This window comes from Bos taurus, chromosome 8 (genome assembly GCF_002263795.3).
Source record: "Bos taurus isolate L1 Dominette 01449 registration number 42190680 breed Hereford chromosome 8, ARS-UCD2.0, whole genome shotgun sequence".
Lineage (NCBI taxonomy): Eukaryota > Metazoa > Chordata > Mammalia > Artiodactyla > Bovidae > Bos > Bos taurus.
In genome coordinates this window covers 97672463-97683989 of record NC_037335.1, presented here as the reverse complement: position 1 = coordinate 97683989, position 11527 = coordinate 97672463, and the positions used below count along the sequence as shown (strand labels likewise).

Here is an 11527-nt window from a genome sequence, read left to right as displayed (position 1 = left end):
ACCTAAGAGCTTTAGGGGGTCAGGGATGGAGTCTTACACATCTCTGCGATCCCCTCAAACCTAAGCCCAGTGTGGATTCCAGCACATCCCCCCAAAATGCTGGATTCCAAGCCTTCTTGCTGCTTCTATAGCTTCTGTCTTTCCCTTTCTGTAACATAATGAGTTTTTCTTATGGTCTTGCTATAAGTAATTTAATCCTCAAATAAGCATATGAGCTTTTGTTGTCAAAGCTCGAACATCCGGCACTGTGTAATGGCCATCGGGTGTTTTCTGAGAGCCCCTGAGGGTCTCCAGGGCAGGGCCCTGTCTCCTTTGCTTCAGCAGCCTCCTGCCCAGGGCCGGGCATGGAGGAGAAGCGCTAGAAGAGCGTGAGGGCAGGGCAGCTGGGACAGGCCCGTTATGTGTGGCGGCCTGATGTTTTCCCCAGCGGGGCCTGGGTCCTGTGTCAGCCTCAGGGCTGACCTTCACATCTAGGACCTGCTTTGGGATCTGGCTTCTCCCAGGAGCCCAGGTTTATAAACAAAAAAACAAACGGAGCAAATAAAAACATCATCTCACTGTTGGGAGGGGGAGGGGCTGAGGCAGCAGGAGCTCAGCCCAACCTGAAGCAAGGGTGCGTGGGGTGAGGACCACTGCTTGGGTCAGGGATGCCTTCACTGGCATCCCCATCCCCACCTTCTCCTACCAACTGACCATAATGAACATCTGCCACCTCCCAGGCATCTAGGTGGCACCTCTGAATCCCCGCAGCAGGCACGGGGCAGCTGCTCAGTTTGATAAATGGAACTGTTGAATTAGGTACCATATATCCATCACCTCATTTAACCCCCACAAATTGCCTGTGAGATCAGGTTTACCAGCCCCACTTCACATATGAAGGCTGAAGCCCAGAAAGTTAAGTAATACGCTGAGAATCAGGAGCAAAAAATACAGAAAGAATCTGGACTTGTCTCCAGGTTATTTGACCCTCGTTTCTGAGCTTGTCATCCCAGTCCACCCCATCGAGAAGGTGTGACAACCTCAGAGCTGATGGCGAACTGCTCAATTTCCCTTCTCTCTGCCAGGGACATTTGTAAGGATGGAAGAGGAGACCATTAAGAAAGAAAGTCCGTTTGTGTTTTCTTTTTTAATTTACCGATTTGGCTGGGTTGGGTCTTCATTGCTGCACACGGGCTTTCTCTAGTTGCAACAGCTGACGGCTGCTCCCTAGTTGCGATGACCAGGTTTCTCACTGCAGTGGCTTCTCTTGCTGCAGAGCACGGGCTCTGGAGTGCAGCCTCAGGAGTTGTGGCTCATGAGCTTAGTTGCCCTGCAGCACGTGGGATCTTCCCAGACCAGGGATTGAACCGGGGTCCTCTGCATTGGCAGGTGGATTCTCAACTGCTGGACCCCCCCAAGGAAATCCCAGCTTGTGTTTTCTTGTGCATTCCCTCTGTTGTTTAGCTACAACAGGAAGAGCAGTTACCTGGGAGTCAAGGAACCCCGGGTTCCTATCTGCGAGACAGCAAAAGAGACACAGATGTATAGTCTTTTGGACTCTGTGGGAGAAGGCAAGGGTGGGATGATTTGAGAGAATAGCACTGAAACATGTATATTATCATATGTGAAATAGATCTCCAGTCCAGGTTCGATGCACGAGACAGGGCGCTCAGGGCTGGTGCACTGGGATGATCCAGAGGAGTGGGATGGGGATGGAGGTGGAGGGGGGTTCAGGATGGGGAACACATGTACACCCATGGCTGACTCATGTCAATGTATGGCAAAAACCACTACAATATTGTAAAGTAATTAACCTCCAATTAAAATAAATAAATTTTTTTAAAAAGTTCATCTATGTTATAGCAAAAAAAAAAAAAAAAGGAACCCGGATTCAAAGGCCCAGAATCCTTGGCCACTAACATGTTCCACATACTTGGCAAGGGGCCTCCCCACTCTGGGCTGCAGCTCCTCTGATTAGGAGTGTGTTTGAGGTGAGCCCTGACCCCAGGCAGCCCACGTGGCTGTAATTTCCTGTTCCATATTAGGTGTTCCACGTTTTAGAGGAATCTTCACCACTTTTACCTCTCTTGAACCATTCATAAACATAAAGCTTCCATCAACACCACGGGTTCCATCAACCCACAGAGCAAAACCCAGAGCAAAGGGAGGTTTAGCTAAGCAGCCTCCTGGCCCTGCCCATCCACATGAAGTTTTCTTGCCTCCCAGTAATGTTGCAGAGATGAGGAGGCTCCAAGGAGAACTGTGCTCCATTCTCCTATTCTCCTCCTGTGTTTCAGGATCTGGCTCTCTCTAATATTTCATTCTCCAGACGTGATTCAGAGCAGAAGTTCCATTACATCTTGACATTTTCCACCTGGTCTGAAAGTCCTGCATGTGGGCCTACCCTGAGGCTCTCTTGCTGTTTGTCAGTAACTAATTAGCGCTGGTAGAGAAACAAGTGTAGCCTCAAGGTTGTTGCCAAGACCAACAGCATCCAATTCTACAGGAGGTAAGCGGAGGCGGGACAGAGTCCAAAGTCTGGCTGAGGCCAACAAACCAAGGCCATGTTTTGACAGGGAGGGGGGAGACGGTGGCGTGGGGGTGCCGGGGGAGGGCGGATGGGGTACCAGCACAAGACGGTATAGCTGGACCTAGAAGAGAGTTTAGACTTAAAGTCACAAGAATATCTTCTCTTCCCTTCCCTTCTGCTTGCTGACATCACGTGTCCTGGCTTAACCCCAAGTTATGACACGTCTGAAATTGAGGGGGAAGGGCTGTCACTGTGTATTAGGTCTGGAACAGTTTCATTGTCAGTCTAAAGATGTAGGACTTTAGCCGTGTACCGTCTAACGTGGTAATTACTAGCCACATGAGGCTATTCAAATTAATTCAAATAAAATGAAACATTCAGTGGTAAAAGCAATATTTCAAGTGTTCAGTGGCCAAATATGTCTAGTGGCTACTGTATTGGGCACTGCAGACACAGACCATTTCCATCGTCAGAGTGCGGCTCTAGACAATGAGAAGCATGGAAGGTTTGTAACCTGAGAAAGGACTTCCCAGACGGCTCAGTGGTAAAGGATCAGACTGCCAATGCAGGAGACCCAAGTTTGATCCCTGTGTCAGGAAGATGCCCTGGAGGTGGAAATGACAACCCATTTCATATTCTTGCTTAGAAAATTCCATGGACAGAGGAGCCTGGCAGGCTACAGTCCGTGAAGTCGCAAAGAGTCAGACATGACTGAGCGACTAAAAACAGCAAGGTAAAAACATTTCATGCCATGCCCAGCGCACAGTAGGGTGGCTTTTCTTGCCAGTATTATTTCCTCTCCCCCCAGCAATGTTCTCTGAGAAACCTCAGTCCTGCTTCTCCTCCCTGCACCCATTTCTCATCCCTGACTCTTGGGCCTGGAGAGGGAATGGAAACGGGGAAGGTGAGCTGAGCCTGTGGTCATGTCTATTACCAGAGACCATATACTAGGAGAGCTCATTTAGTTTGTTTTTAAGCAAAAAGGAGTCTTGAAAACGGGAGTATGAGTGGCCTTCCTTGGCTGGCTGATGGAACTTGCTTGTCATCTAGAAACACCCTCATTTGTCTCACATTCCGAATCTGCCCTTTACTGAGCAGGGAGCACTTTCCAGGTATAGCCCTCCCTGGAGAGGAAGCAAAATGCCTCTTCCACTGACCCCCTTGTTTAGTCCTCTCTGTCCTTTGGTTTCTCACTTTGAAGTTGATTATCGCTCAGAATTTAGGCTTTTAAAATATCACTTGCATTTTTTGTATTTTCTCCATCTGTTGCTATAATCTTATGATATTTTGCTTCAATACACAACTCTTTCAATCATTGTCCCTCAAAAATTGATTGTCATGGTGGTGTTGTCTTCCCACTGTAACCATTTGATCCATCATCAAAAGGAGTTCTCTACCCACTCAACCCTGAATATTTAAAAGACGGACTGATGCTGAAGCTCCAGTACCTTGGCCACCTGATGCAAAGAGCCGACTCATTGGAAAAGACGCTGATCCTGGGAAAGACTGAGGGCAGGAGGAGAAGGGGGCAGCAGAAGATGGGATAGTTGGATGGCGTCACTGACTCAATGGACTTGAGTTTGAACAAACTTTGCTGCTGCTGCTGCTGCTGCTAAGTCGCTTCAGTCGTGTCCGACTCTGTGCGACCCCATAGACAACAGCCCACCAGGCTCCCCCATCCCTGGGATTCTCCAGGCAAGAACACTGGAGTGGGTTGCCATTTCCTTCTCCAGTGTGTGAAAGTGAAGTTGCTCAGTCGTGTCCGACTCTTAGCGACCCCATGGACTGCAGCCCACCAGGCTCCTCCGTCCATGGGATTTTCCAGGCAAGAGTACTGGAGTGGGGTGCCATTGCCTTCTCCGGAACAAACTTTGGGAGATGGTGAAAGACAGGGAAGCAAGGAGTCAGACTTGACTGAGCCACTGAACAACCTTCTCAGACCCACTGAGCTAGCGATCCATTGTGTTCCTACATCATTACTATCTCTGGAGATTCTTTCTACATAGTATTCCTATTTATACTTGAAAAGAACTTTGAGATTTACCAAATAAAGAAAAGTCCCAAGAAGATAGACTTCAATCCATCTCATTAATTGTCATCCATTCACTATTCATTTGTTCATCTAAACAGCACTAGTCAGATATCTCCACTGCGCCATGCAAGGCAGTGCGAGGTTGGTGGAAATCAGACCAACTCCTGCCCTCGGGAAGCTCATAGAATGAGAGAGAAAACCCCTGTGAAAGCAGCACTTGAACTAAAATTACAATGATACAAAGAAGATTAATGTGGCCCCTGCACCAGGATGACATGTAAATTCATGAAGCATTCCATATTTTTGTAGAGCAATTATCATCCAATTAAAAAAATAAAAATAAAATAAAATCTCTATCTGACCAAAAAAAAAAAAAAGAGCTGTGGGGCAAAGAGCTATCCAGAATAAGTAGGGAAGAGAGCACAGAGGAAAGACAGATGAAGTCTGCTGAGGGAGGCAGAGAAAACTTCCAAGAGGTGTAGGGGTGGAAAGCTGAGACCTCTCCCTGCTCCATCTGCCATGTTAAAACTCCCCTCATCCCTGTGGTAGCTTCTCTTACACCTTATTCTTCTCTTCCTCCTCAGCCAGTTCCCTGGTGTATCTGGCAATTTGGGCCTTCTCTAAATAGCAACAATGTGATATTAACACTTTGGGCCTGCCAGGTGGCTCAGTGGTAAAGACCTGCCTGCTAATGCAGGAGTCTCTGGAGCTGTGGGTTTGATCTCTGGGTCAGGAAGGTCCCCTAGAGGAGTAAATGGCAACACACTCCAGTATTCTTGCCAGGAAAATCCTGTGGACAGAGGAGCCTGGTGGGCTGCAGTCCATAGGGTTGCAAAGAGCTGGACATGACTAAACACACACGCAAGGCAACAAGCTCCCCTAAGAATTCACCTACACTCTTTCAGCTCCTCGGTCTCTTTTTTAGTTTTCAATTTGTGGAATTAGAATATCTCGTCCATCTGCTAAAACTATTTCTTCAGTTGTTACCTAATTAAAATACCTAGGTTATATAGAATCAACAGGTGTGTGTTACAAACAGGTATAGGAAACAAAGATAATCACCATCAAATTGTCAAAAGATCATAGTTGAAATCTTGAATCCAGCTTCAACTTCATGGCCTTGGGCAAGAGATTTAACTTCTCTAAGCTTTAGTTTATTCCTCTGTAAAATAGGGACAGTCATGTCAAGTTCACTGGAAGATACCCATGAGATGATATAGAAGAGAAATTGCTCCACAAATGTTTGTCATTACGGAGATTGTTATTACACAAATACTTTGAAAAGAATCTACTATCTACTCTGAACAGTTTTTGATATCTTTAATTTGTCATGGTAGTCCTTGATATTGTAATCTCACAGAACCCTGTAAAAGGAAGCATGTCCAGTGTGTGTTGCCTGATTTCTGTTTGTGGTCATATGGACCACAGGGCTGTTTGTGTCTCACTGGTCCTCATCCAAGCTCTAGAAAGAGCCTCAGTGAGAAACAGGATATTTTCCTTGTTAAAAGGGCAGATAGCAAATTTTGGATCATTGAATCTCCTCCTTTTTATTTGGTGCTTTCAAACTTTTTATATATCCTGTTGTGTGGTTTCTTCCCCTGTTAGTCCTGGCTAACCTAGAAGGCTAAGGATTTTTCTCATGGAGAGCAGATGAGGCTCACAGGAGATTAGTTATATGTCCCAATACTGCCCCCCAAATGGCACCAGATGAAGACAATGGAGCACCAATGACGGGAAGCTCATTTCTCAAACCCTGCTCCTAACAATGAAGTGTGCGAAGTGCATACAATGATCAGCCATGACTTCGCATCTTCTGAGAAGCACTTGTCCCAAAAAAAAACAGACCTGTGCCAAACTGAAGACATTATTTCTAATTCCAGCTCTGTCAGTATCTCCCTGTGCAGCCTTTGGTGAGTCACTTTTTGTCTCTGGGCCTTCAAGTCACTTGAAGTTTGGGATGTTATACTGCATTCCTTCCCTGTGCCCTTGAAAATAATCCTAAAGCACTTCCTGCCCTCCCACGCCTCTCAGCTTTGAATGTGTTATGTAGCTGAGCTAGGTTGCCAAAGCTGCAGTCTGATTTCCCAAGCAGAGCTGATGTGAGTGTGGGACTCTTGCTCATGATTTTGGGGTTGGGGGACATAAAGAGGTTTATGCTGGTGCATAGACTAGATCTGCATGTTAATCTGCTTTCAAGGACAGTGTAGATGGTAAATTATTGTTCTGCCCGTCTAGGCTTCCATTTCACTCTCACTGGAGCAAGACCCAGGACACTTATAAGACCATGTTAAAAATTTAGTGGATTAGTATTATAGGATAACAGTATAAAAAGGGCATGGACGTCAGACTGCGGACTCAGATAAAACTGAATTTATCTCCTTTCTTATTAACTATATGACCTCGGGAATACAGTTTAAACTCCCTGACTCTCAGTTTCTCATTTAGAGTGTCGTGACAATTAATTAACAGTGGATGTGACTTAGGGTACTACTTATTAAAGCATAATTATAGCTTAAAAATGAAATACAGTTTCTGATAGCAATTTCCTTCCAGGCTACAGTATAGAAAGAGGGGAAAAGAATAACTTTACAATGGAGAAACCTGATGTATCCTACCTCAGTAAAGGTGATCAAGGGAAACATCAACAATGATAAATCATGTTGATAGTATGAATGCTTGGTATGATATAATGATACGATGTGGCACTTTATATATGTAAGATCATGCTGTCACAAACTCATAAGCCCAGTCTAATCATGAGAAAAATATTAAAGTCCAATATGGAGGCATTCTGTAAAATACCTGACCAGTACTCCTCAAAACATTAAGGTCATCAAAAACAAAGAAAGTTGGAACTGTCACAGGTGAGATGAACCTAAGGAGGGGGTGAGTGAAAGGAGGGGGCAGATTAAGAGGTGAAACCTTCCAGTTACAAAATAAATGAGTCACAGGGATAAAATGTACAGAGTGGAGATTATAGACAATCAGATTATAATAACTTTATGCAGTGACATACTTACTAGTAACTAGACTTACTGTGGTGAGCATTTTGCAATGTGCTGAAGTATAACATCACTATGTTGTACACCAGGAACGAACACAGTGTTGCGAGTCAATTATGCTTCAATTAAAAAATAGGAATGTATAATCACAGTGTTCTAATGGGTTCTACAGTGAATAATATTTACATTCTTACAAGGATTCAAACACTAGTTGTTGATATAATTTGAAGTATGACAAAATTTGGGGGAGAGGATGAAAAGTAGGAATGGAGGTATTAAACCTTTGTCTCTTGTAACATTTATACATTTTTAAGTTGCTTTTTTCTCTTTATCATGTCTACATGAGATGAGAGATGTTATCTAAACCCATTGTGATAGAACTCAGGTCTCCCACATTGTAGACAGACGCTTTACCATCTGAGCCACCAGGGAAGTCAATCATTTCACTATATATGTAAATCAGAACTTAATTCTGTACACTTTAAATTTATACAGTGATATATGTGTAGTACATATATATATCAATTACTCCTCAGTAAAACTGAAAAAAAGCTGTTTGTAAAATGTCAAGTTGAGACTAAATCATTTAAAAGAAAAAAAGAGGAGCCCAAGGAGACACGATGACTAAATATAATGTGATGTCCTAGATAGGATCTTGGAATAACAACAACAGGAAAAAAAATTAGCATAAAACTAGGAAATCTGAACTCCAATAATAATAGATCAGTATCGGTTCATTAATGATACCAAAAGTGCCATACTAACATAAGATGTTAATAAGAATGAAAACTGGGTGCAAGGAATATGGAAACTCTGTACTTTTTAATTTTTCTGTAAATCTGAAAAATAAAATGTTTTTAAAAATGGACTATAACAGCCCCTTTCTGTGGACTCATTGAGTTAACACACTTGTATGACGTGTATGTTCTGTGCTAAGCCTTGTGCTGGGGGCTGGATCTCAGGCGGAACAAGACATGGCCCTGGCCTCCCAAAGGGCATGGAGCCTGTGGGAAGTCAGCCGAGAATCAGGCCTCCCATCCTCTCTCTTACCCTGGAAGGCTCTGTACTTCACCTTGGAGACCTAACTGGAGTACAGCAGGTGAAGAAGGACTTGGCAGCCTTATGGGCTGGGGGGCTGAAGTGGGAGGGCAGTGAGGAGTGTGTTGGAGTGGAGTGGAGGCAGAGACGTGAAGCCAGAAAACTCAGACCTCATTTATTTCTTAAGTATTTTTGAGCACTTACTCGGTACCTGGACTTTCCAGATGGCTCCGCGGTAAAGAATCCGTCTGCCAGTGCAGGACACCCAGGTTCAATCCCTGGGTTGGGAAGAGCCCTTGGAGAAGGGCCTGGCAACCCACTTCACTATCCTTGCCTGGACTTGTGGACAGAGGAGCCTGGTGGGCTACAGCCCCTGGGGTTGCAAAGAGTCAGACACGACTCAGTGATTAAATAACAAACTCTGTACCTAGGAATGTGTTGGGAGCTGCCTGAAGGTGAGAAGGATGACATGGGCATGGTCTCTGCCCTAAAGAAGGGGAAAAAAGGACAGTGTACAAGTCATCCCAGATGATGGTTTATTTGGAAATTGATCACCAACATGAGAGGATCAAAAGGGAATGACTAGTGAGTATGTGTTCCTGTGTCTGTGAAGGGTGGCGGTGCAGATCCCAGGGCTGCTATAACAAATCACCACACAGTTGGTGGCTACTAAACAAGAGAAATTTATTTCTCACAGTTACAGAGACCAGACGCCTGAAATCCAGGGGTCAGCAGGCCTGTGCTCCCTCTGACAGTTCCAGGGGAGGAGCCTCCCTCTTTGCTTTGTCCTGCTTCTGGTGGCTGTCAGCCTTGCTTGGCTTGGCTTCTCACTGCGATCTCTGCCTCCATCTGCATATCACCTTCGTACCTTCTTCTTCCTGTGTCTCTGTGTTTTCTCCTCCTCTTATAAGACCACCGGTCATTAGATTTAACATTCACCCTAAATCTAGGATTATCTCCTTTCAGGATGAACTTAATTATACCTGCAAAGACCTGTTTTTCCAAGGTCACCTTCAGAGTTTCCAGTTGGGAGGCATATTAGGACATAATATTGGGACATAAACATATCTTGTTTGGGGGCAGGGGGTTGCACTCACTATCCAACCCATTGAAGTGGCCAAAGAAGGACTTTCTGAGATGGGGACGTTCTTGTGGAAAGTCTGGTTTGCAAAGAATAGGGAAGAGGGTTCTAGGTAATGAGAATGCCACACCCAGAAACCTTGAAGCAGGAAAGAGCTGTGTACAGCTGAGACGCTAAAAGGACCAGAAAACTGTAGGGAAGGGACAGAGGCGCCAAGAATACCTTGTACGGCCTGGTAGGTGGGTCCATCCTGAGTCACAGATGGTCAGGCTGGAAGAGATCTCAGAATGACTTGGGCCAGCGTCCAATCTCATTCTCAGCCCCGAGCTCTTCTTTCACCTACCTCCTGCTCTGGAAGGCTTACCTTCAGTGCATGACAACAGCTCCTGGGCCCTGATCCGGTGACATTCTGCCCTGCAGGAAGAAGCCCTTTGTCTGTGTCTATTTCAATGTCAGAGTGGCGGCAACTTTATAGTACCCTGTGAGCCTGGGTCTCAGTGCCAGCTTCCAGTTTTGCTGCAACAAGCCCCGTCAGGCCCCACTGTGAGCTGCTTCTCTGAATAAGCCCTACCTGGTTTTGTTTCAGATCACTCAGGCAGCTGATCTGCTGGGGCCCGAGCTGTGGCCTGCGATCTAGGAGCTAAGGTTAAATCTCTTTTCAGACTCTTACTGGCCACACAGCTCTGGACAAACCAGTTAGCCATTCGACGCTCAGTTTCCTCATCTGTAAAATGAAAACGAAAAGCCCAATATCACAGCAAGATGGTGACGCTCAAATAAAATGATGTGTTCAGGATGTTTTGTGAATTCCAGTGTTCTACATGATGAAGGAGGTGTTAGTATCAAACCCCTGGAGTCGCTCATCATCTTCCGGGAGGCAGGGAGTGCTCAGGACCCTGCTCATTACATCATACATCTCTCTACTTTGCACTGACAGCTGCGTGTCACTGTCCATCCCTCCCTGTGGGGTTAACAAGCCTCATCTCCCATTGAGATTTCATCCTGGAGCGAGCTCCCCAAATGGAAAGAAACAAAACTCAAATTCATGTCCCTATAAAAAGCAGCCTGCCTTTGAAACTTGACCCTGTTGAAAACCTACTGAACTGAACACAGAGGAGAAGGCGAAGGGTATTTTAAAAAAGGAAGAAGAAAAAAAACAAGAAGTAATTAATCAGCATTTTGTCCAACCCAATTTGGTTTCAAAGACATTCATCAAGACCAACATACCTGTCCAGGCCAATCCTGGGAGCCCTGTGAGTGGCCACGTGGACCTGACCTCCTGGTTGTCTGCAGTCCCGCTCATTTACAAAATGGTTTCAAAGAAGGTAACAGTTTGTGGTAATGGGAAACATATGGGCTGGTGGCTGCTGTCAGTAAAAATAGCCGGCATGGCCCATGTGGCCAGACGCAACGTCAAACTGAGTGCAGGAAGACAAAAGCTGTGTGAAGAAAGGGAAAAAAAATTGTTTCAGAAGACTAGAGACAGGAGCCTGCCTGGTGGGGGAGGAGGGACTGGGACATGAAGGCAAAGGACTCCTCAAAGGCAGAGACGTTTGCATGAAACGCCAGCCCTCCCTGGCCTGGTTGTCCACACTCTCGTGCCCCAGTTGAGAGGGGGGCAGAGAAGGTTCTTTCTTCAGAGCCGAGGCTCAGCACGCGGCACAGATTTCTGTAGGCTGTGCACTGGGGTCCGCGTCCTCTTACCCCACCGTCCCGACAGAGGATGAAGCCTGAAGGAACTAGACAAGGAGGCCAGGCCAGCAATTGAAAGAAAAAAATTGAAGCTGAAACTTTGGGATCTTTTTCACATGTATCCTGCTTTGTAGTGTAATAGAAAGAATATGGATTTGAAAATTGTAAGCCTG

The 11527-nt window shown here is 45.5% G+C and overlaps 1 pseudogene; it reads left to right on the top strand.

Moving 5' to 3' along the window:
• Positions 1 to 4745: 4745 nt before the first annotated feature.
• LOC112447898 (uncharacterized) lies at positions 4746 to 4846 on the top strand (annotated as a pseudogene).
• Positions 4847 to 11527: the final 6681 nt, after the last annotated feature.